The 19,575-nt window shown below is 44.1% G+C and overlaps 1 long non-coding RNA gene across 1 annotated transcript; it reads right to left on the bottom strand.

The window, feature by feature from the left end:
• Window positions 1–4,417: 4,417 nt before the first annotated feature.
• On the bottom strand, window positions 4,418–15,511 carry LOC308459622. Its single transcript, XR_013978234.1, has 3 exons — window positions 15,445–15,511; window positions 5,018–5,176; window positions 4,418–4,532 (listed from the first exon to the last, which is right to left on the bottom strand). It is a non-coding gene; the product is annotated as an uncharacterized lncRNA (long non-coding RNA).
• Between the last annotated feature and the right edge of the window lie 4,064 nt (window positions 15,512–19,575).

Below are 19,575 nucleotides of genomic sequence, written 5' to 3'. Positions count from 1 at the left end.
GTCTTATCACATGTATCCTGTTGGATTTATAACCCATAAAACTGAATGTGGCCTGTCAGCTGTGTATGGTGGCCCACTGGGGAATAGAAAGCAGCCTGGTTTTGCTGCCTTTCTGGAACCACAAAATATTGCAGACCCTCCAAGAGTCCTTATTTTCCAGGCACAGTCCCCAGTTTTACAGAAGCTGTCCCAGTTTCTGATCTGATCCCGCAATGTCCCGCTTTTCCTTAAAGGTAAAGGGACCCCTGACCATTAAGTCCCGTCGCGGACGACTCTGGGATTGTGGCGCTCATCTCGCTTTACTGGCCGAGGGAGCCGGTGTTTGTCCGCTGACAGCTTCCGGATCATGTGGCCAGCATGACTAAGCCGCTTCTGGTGAACCAGAGCAGCACACAGAAACACCGTTTACCTTCCCGCCGGAGCGGTACCTATTTATCTACTTGCACTTTGACGTGCTTTCGATCTACTAGGTGGGCAGGAGCTGGGACGGAACAACGGGAGCTCACCCCATTGCGGGGATTCAAACCGCCGACCTTCCGATCGGCAAGCCCATGGCTCTGTGATTTAGACCACAGTGCCACCCGCGTCCCGCATTTCCTTAGGACGCCCTTATTTTCACTGGAGAAATGTTGGAGGGTATGGAGTCATGCGACCTCCGAGCCAAGGAGATAAGTAACTATACAACCTTTGGAAGACATCTGAAGGCAGCCCTTAATAGGGAAGTTTTTTTTAATGTTTAATGTTTTATTCTGTTTTTATATATGTTGGAAGCCGCCCAGAGTGGCTGGGGCAACCCAGTCAGATGGGTGCGGTATTACTACTACTACTACTACTACTACTACTACTATTGAATAGGATGTCCCTATTTTCATCAGAGAAATGTTGACGGGTATGATATTATGTTGGGGCAGGGGAGATACCAAATACCTGGTGAACTGGTGGGGTGCATGCATCATGGTTGGATAACAAGTTATGCAAAGCCAAGCCATCCATCTACATCTCATTACATCCAAATGACTGAACAAATAATCTCTGGGTGCTATTTCCACTTCAGCAGGCAATTTGAAACAGATACAGGTGCTACCACTGTATTTGCCTGTTTAATTAGCATTTACTAATAATTGAAAGATTTTAAACAGACAGCAATGGGGCTAAGTTTATTGATGCTGCCTTCAATAATGAAGAAGGGGAAGCTCTTACATCCCTTAATAGTCACGTGCTGTGGAGTGACAATAGGACAGTTCTTCTTCTTCTTCTTCTTCTTCTTCTTCTTCTTCTTCTTCTTCTTCTTCTTCTTCTTCTTCTTCTTCGTGTGCTATATATTTAAGTCATTGGGCCAGGGCAGATATTTTGCTTGAAGAAACAAGTTCTCTTCATGCTGAGGCATTTGAGGATCTCTGCCACTGAACCGAAGGCTGAAACCATCAGTCCTTTCCACCTGCCTCCCAAAATGAAAACCCTCTTTCCCTATTAATAAATGAAACACCTTACCTTCTTGATATCTGAAACCTCAGCACAAAATAATGCTTTCTCACAGTGGTGGTGCAAAGCTTTTATAGCAGGTTATTTGGCAAAACTCTAATTCCTGCAGCCCATTCTGCACTGGTCTACGGATGTATTTATTCATCAATCATCTGCAAAACAAGCCATCTGTTATCACTCAAAATACTTCAGAGATATCCAACAATGTGATATCACTGCCGAAACACACATTCCGAGATGTCTATGCAGTTACAAAAAATTAACTTCCCTTCACATTTTAAAATTAAAAAGTAATTGTCAAACCTTGACTTGAAAAGATCAAATAATATCACAATGATTTAATTAAGTATTATGCAAAAAGATGAGCTGAGAATGAAACTAAGAAATAAACTGCCTAATGTCAGCTTCTCTGTTATTAATGATGCATACTCAATAGGCTTATAGAAATCCCAGAGGTAAATGATATAATCGTTTCATTCAGAATCGTGCCCTTGATAATTAAAGTAGATGTATAATATAAAAGCAAATGCAGAAAGAGCACTTGAATTTGGAAGGGCACGCTCCATTTGGATGAATGAACTCCATCTGATGAAAACAACAACAACTGGATTTTGCCTATGGTGGTATTAGCATCTCTGTAGGGTGGTCAGGGTTGATATTTGGAGACCAGATTTAATTCCTTTTCCAAGCAGTGGATGTCGTGGTAGGGCTCTACTGCTCACCTGGCCTCTCTTTGCCTGCACCACTGCTGTATAGGTGCTGTGGTCTAAACCACTGAGCCTCTTGGGCTTGCTAATCGGAAGGTTGGCGTTTCGAATCCCCACGATGGGGTGAGATCCCGTTGCTCTGTCCCAGCTCCTGCCAACCTAGCAGTTCGAAAACACGGCAGTGCAAGTAGATAAACAGGTACCACTGTGGCGGGAAGGTAAATGGTGTTTCCGTGCGCTCTGGTTTCTCTGTCCTTGTGGGAATGTTCAGGGAGGCAGGAGAGGATATATTTTTTAATTATATCCTTTCCAACTTGCATTAACAAGTTCTATAATTTAGCAGAGTAACATTCCCTTTTTAAACTTACATAGTGGATAGGTTTGCCAGGCTTGCGTAAGCCTCTAAAATAAGTTTCCTGGTGATTCCCCTTTATTCCCTCCTAAAAGGAATAGACATGACACAGTCTTGTATAAAAAGTATAAAATAGTTTACTCACACATCCTGTTCACAGATGGATCCCAGAAGGCAGACTTAGGTTACAAAATATATACACGTGGAATCTATCCCATAAGGATGCTTCTTTGACGAAAGCAAAATGGAGAAGAGGAGGTGTGGTGGCCAGCCCTGTGCTTTTGTTACCTGCACAGGTAAGGTCACGCCCACCTCTGGTCACATGTAGAGGCGGTTTGTCCCAGCTCGGGAGGAAACAGGAAGTTTATCTACTGGCTGGACAAACATCCCTCTTCATGTCTAAACATGTCCACTCTAGGAATGTTGTATTTGACTGCTCTGTGTTTCACACCCCACAGTCCTGTTGTGCCAGAAGCGGTTTAATCATGCTGGCCACATGACCCAGAAAACACCGGCTCCCTCGGCCTGAAAGCAAGATGAGCGCTGCAACCCCATAGTCGCCTTTGACTGGACTTAACCGTCCAGGGGTCCTTTACCGTTACTGGAATGGAGAGTAGCCGGGGGTGGGGTGGGGCAGGGCAGGCAGTGAGATCAGCACATTGCAAATGTGTTGGTGCATTTACACCACACCAACCTTGCTGCCTCCTTCATACCCTCTATCATTTCTCTGATGAAAATAGGGACGTCCCATTCCATAAATATAATTTTACTTTTTATACCACACACATCTGACTGGGTTGCCCCAGCCACTCTGGGCGTCCTTGTACTCATGGTGGAGTACGGTTCCTGTCTCAGTGCTAGGTAGCTGGCAAGTAGGATCCTGAATAAGTGTGGAGTTAGCACTGTTGTGGTGTGCAAACACTTCAATCCACTTTTGTACCCTGCTTCATTAAAAAAGGTGCATGTAATTCAACATAGCGCCAAGGAGATCATGCCATCAGTGCAAGGATTGCTGCTTACGCAGCAGAATAAGCTCCTCTCTCCTCTGCCTCCTCACACTGTTCTTGGAGGGGGGAGAAGGGTTCGCACAACTCTCTGCACAGATTTGGAAAAGGGGAAAGTCCTGTTGTGCTAGCAGGAGTCTTCGCACTGGCTTCCTCTAGTAGAATGTGTTCACTGAATCTGTCTCAAAGCGCTTTTTCCAGGGCATGGGTGACTTTGCAATGTTTGCAAACAGTGAATCCCATTCCCTGCTCTCTCTCTCTCTCTCTCTCTTTCTCATCACTGTTGTGCTGTTGTGAGAAGAACATCACACTCTTCCTCTGCCTCAATGATTTTAATCAAAGCCAAGTCATGCAGTCAGTTCTTTTTGAGCTCTTTCCACCGGCTCCCATTCCATTTCTGCTTCCAATGTAAAGTGTACATCGAGAAGATTGGGAATCTAGAGTTCAGGTATAAAGCACCAAAACTGCCTGCAGAGATGGGCGGAACGACTCTTTCCTGCTTGCAATAAGCTGTGGCAAAGGCCAGAATGTGACAGTATATATCCCAACCCTCGTTCACAACCAATCACAAGAGCGTCTATGTTTATTTTTAGAAACACTGCATCATGTCTGTATGAGCATTTGCTGGTTAACTGGCGATGCTGAAGGGGTCATTCTTGCTCATCGAATCTTTGCCTGGCAGAAACTCTTCGGCTCTTCTTATATTTTGATAAACCAATGATCCGATAAATCTGATAACTGTTGACGGGGATGAAATGTATTAGTCACCCCACTAAATATTGAGTTATCCTTGAGATGCCTCAGAGTAGCAAACACTTTTCAGAGTTGGACTGAGATGCACAAAACAATCCAAAATATTTACCTCACTTTTTCAGCAGTTAAGGACACAATGACTTCTTAAGCAGCAGCAGCAACAAAATTGCAGTTGATGTCTCACATTGGTTGCAGGATACCCTCCAACATTTATCCAATAAATATAGGGATGTCCTAGTCAATAAAATATAACAACAACAACAACAACAACAACAACAACAACAACACTACCCCACCCACTGGGTGGCCACAGCTACTCTGGGTGGCTTCCTACATATATAAAAACATATTAAAACATTATTATTATTTTTTAAAACTTCCCTATCAGGGCTGCCTTCAGATATCTTCTAAAGGTTGCATAGTTACTTAGCTTATCTCCTTGGCTAAGGGGTTGCATAACTCTATACCCTCCAATATTTCTCTGATGAAAACAGGGATGTCCTAAGCAAAAGCAGAACATTTCAGGATCAAATCAGAAGCCGGAACGGCTTCTGTAAATTTGGGAGTGTCCCTGGAAAATAGGGACACTTAGAGGATCTGATGTTTGCAGGCTGCAGCCCAGTTTCAGACCTTTGTGGCCTGATGCCATGCTGATGTTTTGTACTGTAACTAGGTATGGGGACAAAATTGATTCAGTGCGCATTTAAAAGCAAACTTACCAAATGTGCACTTTCTGAACTGAAACCCAGCCATCCTTCAAAACCCGCACATCTCCAGATTTTGCAGTGTGGCTTCTTCAGCCAAGTCACATGTACTAGGGAGAGGTCTGCAAATGAATGCATGTATCAGGTGCTCAAGGAAACCGTAGTCCGAAGGAGCTAGGGGGGAACAGGTTGTAGAAGGCTGTCACATTTCATGCACGTTGTCAGAAAGCTTAGAGAACCTTCAGTGAAAGCAACAAATGAAAGCACTAAGCATGGACATGCCCCCAGCAGAAGAGATTTGCCATTTTAGAATCAGAGCAGGTGAGCTTTTCATTGAACAGCCATTATAAGTTTATTGAATTTGTTCCTATTTCCATGATGGACAGGCCTTAATGGGAAACGTAGGGTGACTGCAAAGCTTCTTCCTCTATATATCCATGCTGGAAACAAAAGGTAAAGGTTAAATATGCAAGAAGGGTAGAAAAAGCAATGATCTGGTCCTGTGGGCAATTCTACACTTCATTTTGCCATTGACCAAAGCTTTCACCTGCTTATAAAGATACCACTTTCTCGTTCAGAAGGACTGGGTTTAAGATCACAGCAGCAGTCGCCAAATGGATGACAGCTGTCAAATTTCCATGCACACATAATTTTCACCCTTGTGAGAGCAGCATTCTCCCTGACTATAAAGCCAGCAGAGTAATAAAAGATGAATTCGCTCATGCAGAGAGCACTGCAATAATCGGGTACAGTGATGGCTAACTTCTGTATCTTCATGGCCAATCTGTCTTGCAGAGAGTGGTCTGGGAGATGGACATTTTCTTCGTGTGTCGTCAAGCCCAGTGAAGTAGGTGCCACCTAGCATTAATGGCTTCAGGGCTGTGGAGCACATGCATGTGGCTACTAAATACAATACACAGAGATGCCTTATCCAAAACTTGTCTTAAGGCACATAATCCTGTTCCACTGCTGAAGCTAAGCAGGCTGAGGTAAGGGTGTGTGCCGACCATGAGTTTTGCTTCAGATCCTGATACGGTGCTTTGGGATGCAGCCCACTGTGGTCCAAAGAGGTTGCCTGGTTCAGCTCATGATCCAGATCTGTTTCAGAAAAAAACTTTGTTCCTCCTACTCCCCATTCACTATTATGGAGAAGGGGAAATTGCTGCAACACTTTCCTTTTGGCAGAAGTTGGTGGAATTTACCGGTAAAGGAGCCCCCTTAGAGTACAGGTAAATAAGACCATGGGCTGCTGTGCTGAGCACCTTTAAAGTACATCACTAAGGAGTGGCCAGCAGGGAGAGTTATATCCTGCTTACAGCCACCCTGCTGGCACCACTGCCAAGTACCGGGACCATGGGGAGGAGGGACAGGACAGAGTTTCATGGATGACCATCTAAAGCTCTGAACTCACTGCCTCCCCGCCCCTGCATCATCCTGATAGGTGGCTGGGACATGAATGTCAGGAAGGCAGGGCAACCCACCTGTCAGGTTGCTGTCAGCGGCTCCTGGCAGGATGCCCAGGAAAATATAAAGACAAGGAAAGTTTCTTACAGTCCTCTTTTATTTCAAACTTAAAAGAGAGAGGCTATAGCACCCAGTCTCTTGGATAATGGTCTTGTCCTGAGTGAATCTCCATCCCCCGTCTCTCCCACTTCCTCATTCGTCATCATCATCACCTCCTCTACGGGTGCTGCTAACTGTCCTCTGTCTTCGAGTTCTTTGCTCTCCTGCTTTTAAGGCCCGCTGCATTCTGCGAGATGGTGGGTCTGGAATGCTTTCTAATGATGTGTCAGCCAGCTATTCTGGCTCTCCCATGATTTCTCAACTTTTCCCCTCATCTCCCTCAAATCCCTATTGTAAATCTATACAGTGGTACCTCGGGTTAAGTAGTTAATTCGTTCTGGAGGTCCGTTCTTAACCTGAAACTGTTCTTAACCTGAAGCACCACTTTAGCTAATAGGGCCTCCCACTGCCGCCGTGCAGCGGAGCACGATTTCTGTTCACATCCTGAAGCAAAGTTCTTAACCCAAGGTACTATTTCTGGGTTAGCGGAGTCTGTAACCTGAAGCGCATGTAACCTGAAGCGTATGTAACCCGAGGTACCACTGTACTGTCTTCTTCCTCCTCCTCCCTGGAAGGGTCAGGATGGGGAGGGAGTTTCCACCATTCCTTCTCTGCCCAGTCTCTGACACCACCCATCCACCAATTGTTCCCTCTATGCTGCTGGGCAGGGAGGCCACCTTAAGAATGTCAGAGAGCAGGGTTTGTGGTACGTTTGTGCATCTAACTACAGGTTACCTCTCTGATGTAACTGTTTTCTTCTGGAGTGAAACCATGGACGCAGTTGGCATCTCTGATTTCATTGCTTATTTGCTTGTTTGCTTGTTTGTTTAAGAATTGATTTCTGCAGTCCAGAAAAATGCTCGCGGGGAATCTCAAAATCAGAATATCGCTGAAGGCAACTTGGCTTACCAGATTAATTTAGTCTGCAACGGTTTGCCTCCCACTGATTTATAAGCAAAAAGGATGCGAATTCATGTGGTTAGAGATGCACTGGGAAAATCGTGGCATTAACACATATAAAGATAACATTGATAACTTTGTTATCACTGACGGTTATATTTGTTAATATGGCAGAACTGATGGGACGTTGTTATTTGAAACACAACCTGCAGCAGCACAAGGCTGCTTGTATGTTAAGATCCATATCTAAGGCCTTGCCCTCTGGCTCATCACTGAAAGATGCTAGACTGGTAGATACCAGGAGCAGGGCTTTCTTGGTGGTGTCTCCATACCTATAGACTCCACTCCCCCCTCACCTGAAAATATCATATCAATTTAGGCTGAAAACCTGTACCCACTTATCAGTCTGCATTTCATTAAGCCTTGTGCTTTGGATCAATTTGTATCATTCATTGAAACATAAAATTGTAGAATTGAAGAGTTGGAAGGGATGCCGAGGGTCATCTAGTCCAACCCCCTGAATTGCAGGAATCTCAACTAGATCATACATGAGATGTGTATCATGACTTTAACAGGTGCATTGGTTTATATGGGTGATGTACTGTATACAGTGTTACATTTTATTTTACAATTGCACATCACCTTGTGAGGGCTATTATTCCCAGAACACAGTTTAGAAACCTTTCAAAACAAATAGAATGATTTATTAACAACGAGTAGGGTTTTAAAAATAAATAAATAAAGGTACAAAATCATAAGTCATCGCCAGAACCAGCCCAAGGCATTTTGCCGCCTAAGTCGGAGCCTAATGGTGGCCTCTACTTATGTCAAGTCAGGATATATAGGATTCAAGACCAGCCAAGTTATTCTGGCACCTGAGGCAGAAAACCTTACAAACACCTCTCCCACTCCCTAGCAGTAAAAATACAAAAATAGGAAATTAAATAACTTCCCTGACATTGCAAGCTGGCTGCCTGAGGCAGCCTCCTAATGGTAGGGCTGGCTCTGTTCAACAGTTTAAAAAGATTTATCAGCAGCTGCAGTGTTTGAAAAAACAGGCGATGTGACCTGCCCAGTGCACGGATGTGGGTGCCACTGCTCTAGAGATAAGATGCATCCATCACCACCCACTAATTTCAGTGGGTGATGATGGCAGTTGGCACTCCATTGACAAGAGGCTATTGCTGTGGCTAGTGCAACCCTACTGGGCGACTGACTGCTGCAGAGATGTTGGGAAGGGAATTATACCCTGGAAAGTGATAATTTGTGCATTTGACACTAAACTGTTTTTTATACGTAGCTCAGGGCAAGATCCCTATTTGGCCATTCAGCCTCCTCACTTGTAAACAAGCGTGTTAGGAAAAGCACGGATGCATTGCCAAAGCCCTGCCAAATCTGCTGTCATCTGTATGCTGTTGAGAGCCATCCATGAGGTTGAAATAATAATAATAATAATAATAATAATAATAATAATAATAATAATTTATTTATACCCTGCCCATCTGGCTGGGTTTCCCCAGCCACTCTGGGGCAGCTTCCAACTAAATATTGAAAACAATACAGCATCAGACATTAAAAAGGTCCCTAAACAGGGCCTCCTTCAGTTGTCTTTTAAAAGTAAAATAGTTGTTTATTGAAGGTGAAGTCTGGAGCCTCTTCAAGCCTCCACCCTCTATTTAAAATTGAGGTTTTGCCAGACTCTAAATCTCTAAATTGGGTTAAACGACAGAGCCAAGGGCTTGCCGATCAGAAGGTCGGCGGTTCGAATCCCCGCGACGGGGTGAGCTCCCGTTGCTCGGTCCCTGCTCCTGCCAACCTAGCAGTTTGAAAGCATGTCAAAGTGCAAGTAGATAAATAGGTACCGCTTCGGCAGGAAGGTAAACGGCGTTTCCGTGCGCTGCTCTGGTTCACCAGAAGCAGCTTAGTCATGCTCACCACATGACCCGGAAGCTGTACTCGGCCAATAAAGCGAGATGAGCGCCGCAACCCCAGAGTCGGCCACGACTGGACCTAATGGTCAGGGGTCCCTTTACCCTTTACCTAAATATCTACACGGACCTTTCATCCCATGTCAGACCTCGCCCCTCAAACGCATGGATAGATGTCACACCAGAGGGGGCGGGGCTTACATGTGAGGTGACTGAACACCTGGAAAGGGTTTAAGTCAAGCCTTCACTGCTCCTTCTTTGCGGCCAGAGTATCTGGGTGCTACATATCAGCTGCTATTGAATGCAACATTCAGATAACACGGCTTGCACTCCTGTTAAGTTTTCCATAATGGGGCAAAAGGCAGCTGGGGAATCAGGGATCCACAGGGAAAGGGTTAATCCCATTGATCTGGGGGACATCTCCTAAATTTTTGCTCTCTTCTGCCTCTCTCTCACCATCTGAGAACAAGACAACAAGGGGGAAGGCTTTATTTGTTGAATTTTGGCCTGGCATACAGGAAAGATGCTGCAAAGTAAACATCCTCCTGACTTCAGGCAATATCTAATTTCTGCTCTTACCTTGAGCACTGAAAGTCTGCCCAAAAGAACAACAGAACAACAAGTGCTGTAAAAGTTGATCTGCAAGATTTTAAAGCACCTATCCACATCATATATTTAAAGCACTCTTATGCCATGTTAATCGTCATGGAGAATATTGGGAACTGTGCTTGGAATTGTAACTTTGTGAGATCAGCACCATTAACAAACTACAATTCCCATTATTCCTTGGGGGACTCTAAAAACAGTACAGTGGTACCTCGGGTTACAGACGCTTCAGGTTACAGACTCCGCTAACCCAGAAATATTACCTCGGGTTAAGAACTTTGCTTCAGGATGAGAACAGAAATTGTGCGGCGGCAGCAGGAGGCCTCATTACCTAAAGTGGTACCTCAGGTTAAGAACAGTTTCAGGTTAAGAACAGACCTCCAGAACAAATTAAGTTCTTAACCCGAGGTACCACTGTATAAGAGTGCTTGAGATATATGGTATTGATATGAGCAACTTATTGGTCCAATAAAAGGGATTTCTGTTGCAAAAAAAGCTTCTCCTTCCCTGTGACCATTAGAGATACTAGGATTCTGATCCATGCTACTTATAGTTCATTAAGCAATGATTGATGAGGACAGCGTAATAGATAAGTTGTTCTCCATTTCCTCCATCCCATCAATTTCCTTGCCTAGCATCTTCCCCGCCCTCTTCCCACACAAAAGTCCTAGCTACGAAAAAGGTGATCAGGACTGACCTCTGCCTTTTACCACTCTCTCAGTGCTCTGATACCTTAATCTAAATCACCTTGGAGTGAAAAGTTTGCATTGCAGTAATTATTCTTAGCCTTTATGCTTTAAATAAGGTATTAAGGTTGGTTACAATGGCATCTAATTTCCTGTTTATCATCTGCTTAAATGCTGTGACTTCCCCTGCTGTCCTTCAGTCAACTGGTAACTCATCTGTTTTTAATGAGTTGTCAAAAATGATTGATAACTGCCCTGTAATTGTCTCTGCCTGTTCTTTCAGAACCTTGGGGTGAATATTATGTATCAGGGTGATAACTTGCATTTAGTTCCTTTACAAAATCTTAATTCCTTTGCTTACCCCCTGTCATTTCCAGAAACTGCTTGACTTAAGAAGCTGCAAGGAACCCCAGTGCCTACATTTTCCATTTATTTTTTCTCTGACTTAGGATCGTTTCGCATCATTACTGAAAAAAGTCAACCTCCAAATGTTATGAAACAAATTTTGCAATGTAGCAATACACAAAACAGTTTGCAATTTTTTAGCCTCAGTTTTTGGGGTGTGGTGAGTTTTTGTTTGTGTTGTACTTAAGACAGATTTTGATTTTATGGTTTTATGTTTAATTTTATATTTAGATTGGGGGTTTTGTATCTATTGATTTATTGCAACCTGCCCAGAAATTTTTGTGTTATATATCAGCACACAAATGCCTGTATATCTATATCTCTCTCACTCTCTCTCACACTGTCACAGAGTGAAGCACAGTAAATCGCACAGTCCAGAGTTGGAGCAAAACCATGATCTTCACAGACTTGGCTGAGTGAGCACTGACTTGGCCTAATGAGCACAACAGCTCATTCCCCATAGGTCTTACTCCATGAAATCAGTTGCTGAGACTGAAAGCCCCTGCTTCCCCACAGCTGTCTACTCCTCCCCAGGGCTTTTTCCAAGCAATCAGAGACTGAGCCTATCTTGCCTGCCTTGGCTCCTCCCTTTTCATGCCTCTTCTGGTTCTGGGAGTCAGGGGGGAATGGGAGCTTGTCGCAGCAGGACTCTTCACCAGCCTGACTCATCGATGCCTCTTGGCTTCTTCCTTTCCTGTTTCAGCTTCTGCCTCTGATTCTGGGCTTCTCTCTGCCACAGACTCGCCCAGCTCACTAAGCCCTGTTACCTCTGCAGCTTTTCCCTCTGACCACTCATTGTCTCCCGCCACCATTGCCTGGGCTCTGAGTCTTCTTCCCTTGGTGGTTCCCCAGCTGGTTCCTCCCACCATTCCTCTGCATCCAACCAATCCAACACACACACACACACACACACACACACACACACACACACAGAATTAAACCCAGTTAAGGGTCTTATTCAAAGTCATTCAGCAATAATATTGGTGGAACAAGAAGCCGATGTGTGGTACTGAGTGATACAGCCCAAAATGAATGGATCCAGTCACTCCCAAAGCATTTGAGTGTACAAATTTCATGCTTCTGGTCTCTGCTAATTGTGTTCAGCTTTTGGCAGATTGCTGCTGTGACGATTCAGAGAAAACAGACTTTAGAAATGGCGGAGGGGGAGAGTAAATATTGCTTGAAAAGCGACTGTGTTGCTCTGAAAGGACAGCATGTTATTAAACTGTGTATGTGTGATTGAAGTGTTGTTAAACCCAAGCACTTTCTTCTTTAATTAAACATGCTCCTTTCTTTCTTTTAAGATGGAAATGTCAGCCTAGGAGCACAATGATAAAAAATTAATTATTCGGATTTGTCAACCAGGAGGTGATGCAATGGGAGGACAGGGAGGGAATATACTTTGGTTTTCGGTTTGTTTTTTTAATGCAGCTTATAGAAAACTAGTCAGTCCGTGACTTAGCTGGGGAGACCAAGAAGCAGTTGGGAAGAAGAAGAGGAAGAGGAAGAGGAAGAGGAAGAGGAAGAGGAAGAGGAAGAGGAAGAGGAAGAGGAAGAGGAAGAGGAAGAAGAAATTATTTATTTATAAAAGTATTTTTATACTGACCTCATGAAAAACATCAGGGTGGTGTACAATGACGTAAAAAAGACTTAAAAGCAATATGAAGCAATTGTCAAAATGACTAGCTATGCAAGGGACATTTTGAACAACTGCAAAGGCAAGCCAGCATAAAAAGCTCTTCAGGAGATGCTTGAAAGTGAAAAGTGAGGATGCTTCCTGAATCTCTGCTGGAGGAATGTTGCACAACATGGGACTAGTAACACTAAGTACCTGACTTCTAGTTGAGGACAACTGGGCCTTTGTAACACAGGTGGACAACTAGCAATGCTCCTCCACAAGTTCCCAGTGATCGAGCTGAATTAAGGTAGCCTAGACCCAAATTGTTCAGGGCTTTGTATATCCAGCACAAGAATCTTGACCGTGACCCAGGATTATGTGGGAAGCCAGTGCAGATGATTAGCAGAGATGCTACATGTTGTTGGTTGTCTGTCCCCATCACCAGTCTAGGCTCTGTGTTCTTCACCAGTGGGAGTTCTGAACCAGGTGCAAGGGCAGCTCTGCACAAATCCCATTGCGGTAGCCCAGCCTTGAGGTTATCAGTGCATGCTCTAAAGTGAGCAAATTATCCCAATCCAGGTACGGCTGTATTTGGCATACCAGGCAAAGATGGTAAAAGGCACTCCGAGCCACTGAGGACACGTGGTCCTCTATTGACAAAGATGTATTCAGGACATATGCAAGCTGTGCACCTGCTCCTTTAGAGGGAGTGCAACTCCATCAAGGACAGGCAACTGACCCAACTTCCAGACATGGGAAGAATCTAACAACAGAGCCTCCATCTTCCCAGGATTCAAACTCTGTTTATTGGTCCTCAGCTGGTCCACCACTGCATTAAGACACTGATCATGGCTTGCACAGCCTCTCCTGAGTCAGATGTTATGGAGAAGTAGAGTTGTGTGTGATCATGCTCCGAAACTCCTAGTGACTGTTCCCAGTGGCTTCATATAGAGTTGAATAGCACTGGAGACAAAATAGTGTCCCATGGACCCCGAATGCAACTCTCTGGACTTGGCCGTGCCATTAGGAAGGGAACCACTGTAATACAGTGCCTCTGATACCATGGTCAATGATATCAAAATCCCCTGAGAAACTGAGTAATACTAGCAAGCTCACATTCCCCCTGACCTTCTCCTGAGACAGGTCATCTGTCAGGGCAACCAAGGCTGATTCACTGTCAGGGACTGGGCAGAGGAGGAATAGTGGAGACCGCTTCCCCAGCCTGACCCTTCCAGAGATAAAGGAGACAGTTCAGAATTACAGCAGGGGGTTGAGGGAGATCACAACTCTGAGGCAGATGAGGGGGAAAGCTGGGAAATAATGGGAGAGGAGGAGGAGGAGGAAGAAACACCAGGGGAGAGAGAACTGACAGACTCAGTGTCTTTAGAAAGCATTCCAGACCCCCCGCATATGCTCAGAGACTTTGCGCTGTTCATTGGGGGAGATAGGAAGCCCAGAGCACTTGTTCTTTAGATGTCCCTTTTATGAAGAGGCACGTAGTAAGACCATTGATCCCCTACTGGTGAGGCTCGCTGACCTCCCGGAAAAGCAAAACTTCAACATTTTCCTGTTAGGCAAAGATCAGAAGATGACCCGGATGGTCGCTAGATTCTGTGTACAGATCTGTAGGCACAGACCATCTCCCAACTCAAACTAGTTTGCTAAGAAAATCCCGAAACTCAGTTCTATGGGTGACTCTGGGTCAGCTCCCTGCGGTAGTTTATTGTTGTACATTGTTTTTAAATTTATTGTTGTACATTGTTTTAATTGTTTGTTTTCCTTCTGTGACTGTACCCCCAAGTGTGTTTTATAAGCTGGTCTCCGACAGTAATAAATTATCTATCTATCTATCTATCTATCTATCTATCTATCATCATCCATCTATCATCTATCTATCAGACCCCCCCTCCCAGAACCTGGTGGGCATTGAAAGTAGGAGAGCAGAGAGCTCTGAGGCAGAAGGCACAGCTCAGCTACCGTAGGGATAACGCATAATGGGAGAGATGGAGGGGGTGGGGTTTCACTTGGAACAATGCCATTGCTCCAGGAGGCTGCATTTCTAAGCCTCTCTCTGTAAATATTGAATAAACAACATTGGTAAGAACTTTCCTTGTCTTATCGTTTCCTGGCAACCTACCCTGTGGAGGGTTGGAGCATCTGACGCCTGACATGCACTTTCAAAACCAGGCCTAAACCAAGACTGAAGTTTGAACCAGATGAGCTGTGTCATCCAAGAACACTTGCAGTTCCTTCTCCGTCATCCTCTCCAAGAATGAGGGGAGAGGTTCCATAGCTCAATGACAGAGTACATTCTGTGCACACAGAAGGTCCTGGTTTTGCTCCATGGTATTTCCAAGTTTTTTTTTAAAAAGGATCTCAAGATTGGGGGTGGAGAAGAAATTTGATTCAGTTCATATTTTAGGGCCAACCTATCTAATGCACACTGACATTGCTTTCACTAATGTATTCTTTCATATGCATGCTTTCTCCTAATGTATGCACTTTTGTACATCTTAGTTGCTGGTGAAGTGCATTGCAAAAATGGGAAATGTGCAAATTTCACCCAAATTTTTTTTTTGAGAATTTTTGAGATAAACTACAATAAGAATCAAACTAGTGCAAAATTTGGAAATGTGCAAAATTAAGAGAATAGCTATGTTTCGGTTAGCATATTGGCTTGGACTGTATGGATTAGGAAGCTTCTCATTAAAATACAGACAAAATCAGATTTCTCACCTGTCCCTGATGTCAGCCTAGATCCGCCATTCCTGCTAAGCCCTTCAGTTCATAGGGAGAGAAGATCTTAAAAAGGAGTGTGATGAAAAAGGTCAATTCAGGAAACGTGACAGTGAGGGCCAGTCATAGAGACAAACTGGAATCCGTTCCAGGGAAAGGAAACAGTGGAAGGGGGAAGGGTCTGAAAATACACTTGTCTATATGTAGAAAGACAGGTGTTGACTTTACTGGTGCAACTGGATGGAAACTGAGTAGCTATGCTAAGAATAGACGAGAACAAAAGGAAAACATTCAGCCTCTACACAAGCTAGGCTAGCTGCTCTGTTTCCAGGGAGTTTTGAACAACGTAACCCCATCAAAGTCTTTATTACCGAAGTGTTTGTGGCCGCTAAGCCTCTAAGCCAATGTGTCCATGTGAAGAAGAGACAAAAAGAGCCTTTGTGGTTGCAACATTAGCCAAGGCAAATGGGAGACCCCTTAGCGTTATAATTGGCAGTCTTCTAAACAGGTTGCGAGTTCATCCCAACGGCACATAGACTGAACATTTCAAATACATGATCTTGTGAAGACATGTGGCAGCATTGTTACAAGGAGTAAAGTGAATTTGCTTGTGTTGATGTTTTGCTTGAAGGCAGTGCTTCTGAAACCGCAGCTGTTGAAACAAGACATAGCAAGCAGGGTAATCCCCAAGCTGATGAGTGGTGGATCTGTCTGCAGCGATGATTGTTAAAAACTGCATGACCACACACAGGGCATCCCTGCGGGTTAAGCCTATCTGTGGTGGGCCTGAAATTACCCTCTGAATAGGGCAGAGGGTGTTCCAACAAACAGAATTCCCACTCCAGATGATGCAAGTTGATAGCCAATGGGATGCATCCTACTTGTTCTGGAGGAGATACTGGCTACCAGGGATGCACAAATCTGTCAATTGCTCTCTGTTACTCATTTTCCCAAGTCCTCCTGAAAATGCACCAGCATTTTAGTGCTAATTTCTCCTAATGCACACATTTTTGCAAAGCTATTTGCACTATTGCCTGATTACACATTTCCCCAAAGCTATTTTCCCTAACAGAATGCATTTTTGTATTATGGTTTCACTAATATATAGGCACACTTTACAACAGTATTTTGCATTTTTGCATACGTTACTTGGCTAGAGAACTGCTTTGCAAAATTCAGGTGTTGCAGGATGGCTGCTTGTGTCAGCTCGCGTATGGTTTCAGAAAGTGTCAGTCAGGTAGGTTTGCCTTTAAATATGAACTGAATCAAACCCTAACCTTAACCGCAATCTCCGAGTGACGTAAGATTCCTGGGGTTCCAGGGTTTGTGTTTCCTTTGGAATGAGGTACAGGAGAGACTGTGTTGTCTTTATGATATATGGTTTATTCACACAAATATACAACCTGAGCCTATGATGGAGGGGTTCACAGCATTAACACTCCAAGAGGGTCTTGCCACAGCCTTGGATTCCAGCAGAAATTAGGCATGGCTTTGTCACTCAGCTGCCCTGCTCAGCTTTGCTTCTAGCATCTTGCTCACATAACTCCACTCTCAACTCTGGCCTTTGTCCTTCTAACTACCAGCCAGTTGTGGGAAGGGTGCCCACTCATTATCTCACGAGGAAGCTAGCCTGGCTATTCCAGGAATTTAAAGGGTCTTCGGATACAACCTACCCACCCTCCAACTCATAACAGTAGCTTGGGAGGAACTGTATCTAGGTTGAGGAACCTTCTAGATTTTGGAATTGCTCACACTGCGTACAACCTGCGACTCTTTTTCTAAAAGTCAAGGGCCTTTATGCATATTACAAAACCAGCAGCTACAAGTCGATATACAGTATGTTGTATCTGTGATGTACGCTAGACATATGGAAGCACTGCCCATCTTCCCCTCCCCTTCACCACATGTTCACCATGTGCACATGCCAAAGAAAGCAATGATTCATTCAGAATAAATGCACCAAGCAACAACAATGAAGTTTTGCAGTCTCATTGTAGTGGGTGTCTGCAGGGTACAGATGATGTGGCTGCTAATTTCATAGTTTGGTTCAGCTGAGGTTTATTAATAGTCCACAGAGCTTCAAATACACCCCTCCCCTAAATGGTTCCATACAATCAGAGAGGAATAGACTAAATCAGGGGTCAGCAAACTTTTTCAGCAGGGGGCTGGTCCACTGTCCCTCAGACCTTGTGGGGGGCCGGACTATATTTGTGGGGGAATGAACAAATTCCTATGCCCCACAAATAACCCAGAGATGCATTTTAAATAAAAGTGCACATTCAACTCATGTAAAAACACCAGGCAGGCCCCACAAATAACCCAGAAATGCATTTTAAATAAAAGGACACATTCTACTCATGTAAAAACATGCTGATTCCCGGACCGTCCGTGGGCTGGATTCAGAAAGCGATTGGGCCGGATCTGGCCCCCGGGCCTTAGTTTGCCTACCCATGGACTAAATTCACAGGAAGACTCCCTAACAATGCATTTTAAATTATAAATCTGAAATTAAGGGTGGAGAATAACTTCATCTGGTCTATATTTTCCCATTGAACATACCTAATTTGGACCTCCCCTGCTAACATATGGCTCAGGGTGTAATTGTCTTTTGGATTTCACAATTTTTTGAATTTTATAATACAAGTTTCAATTTTTTAAAAAATACCAGAATGTAGGTATTCTAGGATCAAATACATTTGGAAATGTGTATGATGAGCTAAAACATGTATTTATGTATGAATTGTTGTGATAAAACACATATTTGAAAACAGATATTTATGTGGATTTTAAAGAAAATCAGGTTGATGGGAAAAGGAGACAGAACAGACTTATGAGCATGTGAGATCAACACAGACCAGAAATACACTGATCTGTCAATCCTACTCTGAATAGCAAATGCTGGGGACAAACAGCAAGGGAGGGCTATTTCCATCACACTCTGTTTGCAAGTATCCTAAAAAGTGTCTGGCTGACTACTCTTGGGAACAGATGGCTGGACCAGAGGAACGCCTGATCTGATATGTCAAACACTGCAGAGCTGTGCCTGTCCTTATCAAAGATGGCCATGTGAAATGGGGACCACCACACCGCATACTAAACAGGCAGCTTTCAAAGCAGCCAACCAATCATTTAATGAATCTAACACTAGACTGGCATCCCTTAGAATCTGTGTGACTCATGAAGAAGGCGACAGTGCAAGAACTGGCCCACGTGCTAAACTGTGCCAAACAGGAGGACAAAGTGCATTTCACGAAAGGCTCAGCATCAAATATGGCCCCAGAAAGATGTGGATACGATCCTCTACCACAATAATCACCTTTTGCCAAGTAAAGGTGGGCCAAAAACACAAGTTCTTTCACCTGCAAAATGGGGGTGTTGTGCCATTCATGGGGGGGGGGGCGTCCCTGGAATTTTGCTAACATTTTGGTGGTAGTGGTTGTCTACACTAATTATAATTATAATTTATTATTTATACCCCGCCCATCTGGCTGGGTTTCCCCAGTCACTCTGGGCTGCTTCCAACCAAATATTAAAAACAATACAGTGTCAGACATTAAAAACTTCCCTAAACAGGACCGCCTTCAGTTGTCTTTTAAAAGTAAAATAGTTGTTTATTGCCTTGACATCTGCTGGGAGGGTGTTCCACAGGGTGGGCACCACTACCGAGAAGGCCCTCTGCCTGGTGCCCTGTAACCTCACTTCTCTCAATGAGGGAACCACCAGAAGGCCCTCAAAGCTGGACCTCAGTGTCTGGACTGAATGATGGGAGTGGAGACGCTCCTTCTGGTATACAGAACGGAGGCCATTTAGGGCTTTAAAGGTCAGCACCAACACTTTGAATTGTGCTCGGAAATGTACTGGGCTTACTTAACTCCATAAGGTGACCAACTCCATAAGGCTGCTTTTCAAACTTAAATTTAAACTTTAACATCCACTTGTAGCATCACAGTGTCTCTCCAGGAATCTAGGTCAAAATACTCCTGGGAACTACGTTAAGTCATGACATAGCATGTCTCCCAGGGACATTCATATAGAATAATGTTACATGTCAATTAATATATCCCCATGCACTTCAAAAACCCTCCCCGTTTTCTCACTGCAATTACCCCTCCCAGTAGGGGCATGCCTTTC

This window comes from Podarcis pityusensis (genome assembly GCF_964106645.2).
Source record: "Podarcis pityusensis genome assembly, chromosome: 12".
In the NCBI taxonomy this organism is placed as follows: domain Eukaryota; kingdom Metazoa; phylum Chordata; class Lepidosauria; order Squamata; family Lacertidae; genus Podarcis; species Podarcis pityusensis.
This window is presented reverse-complemented; position numbering and strand designations above follow the sequence as displayed.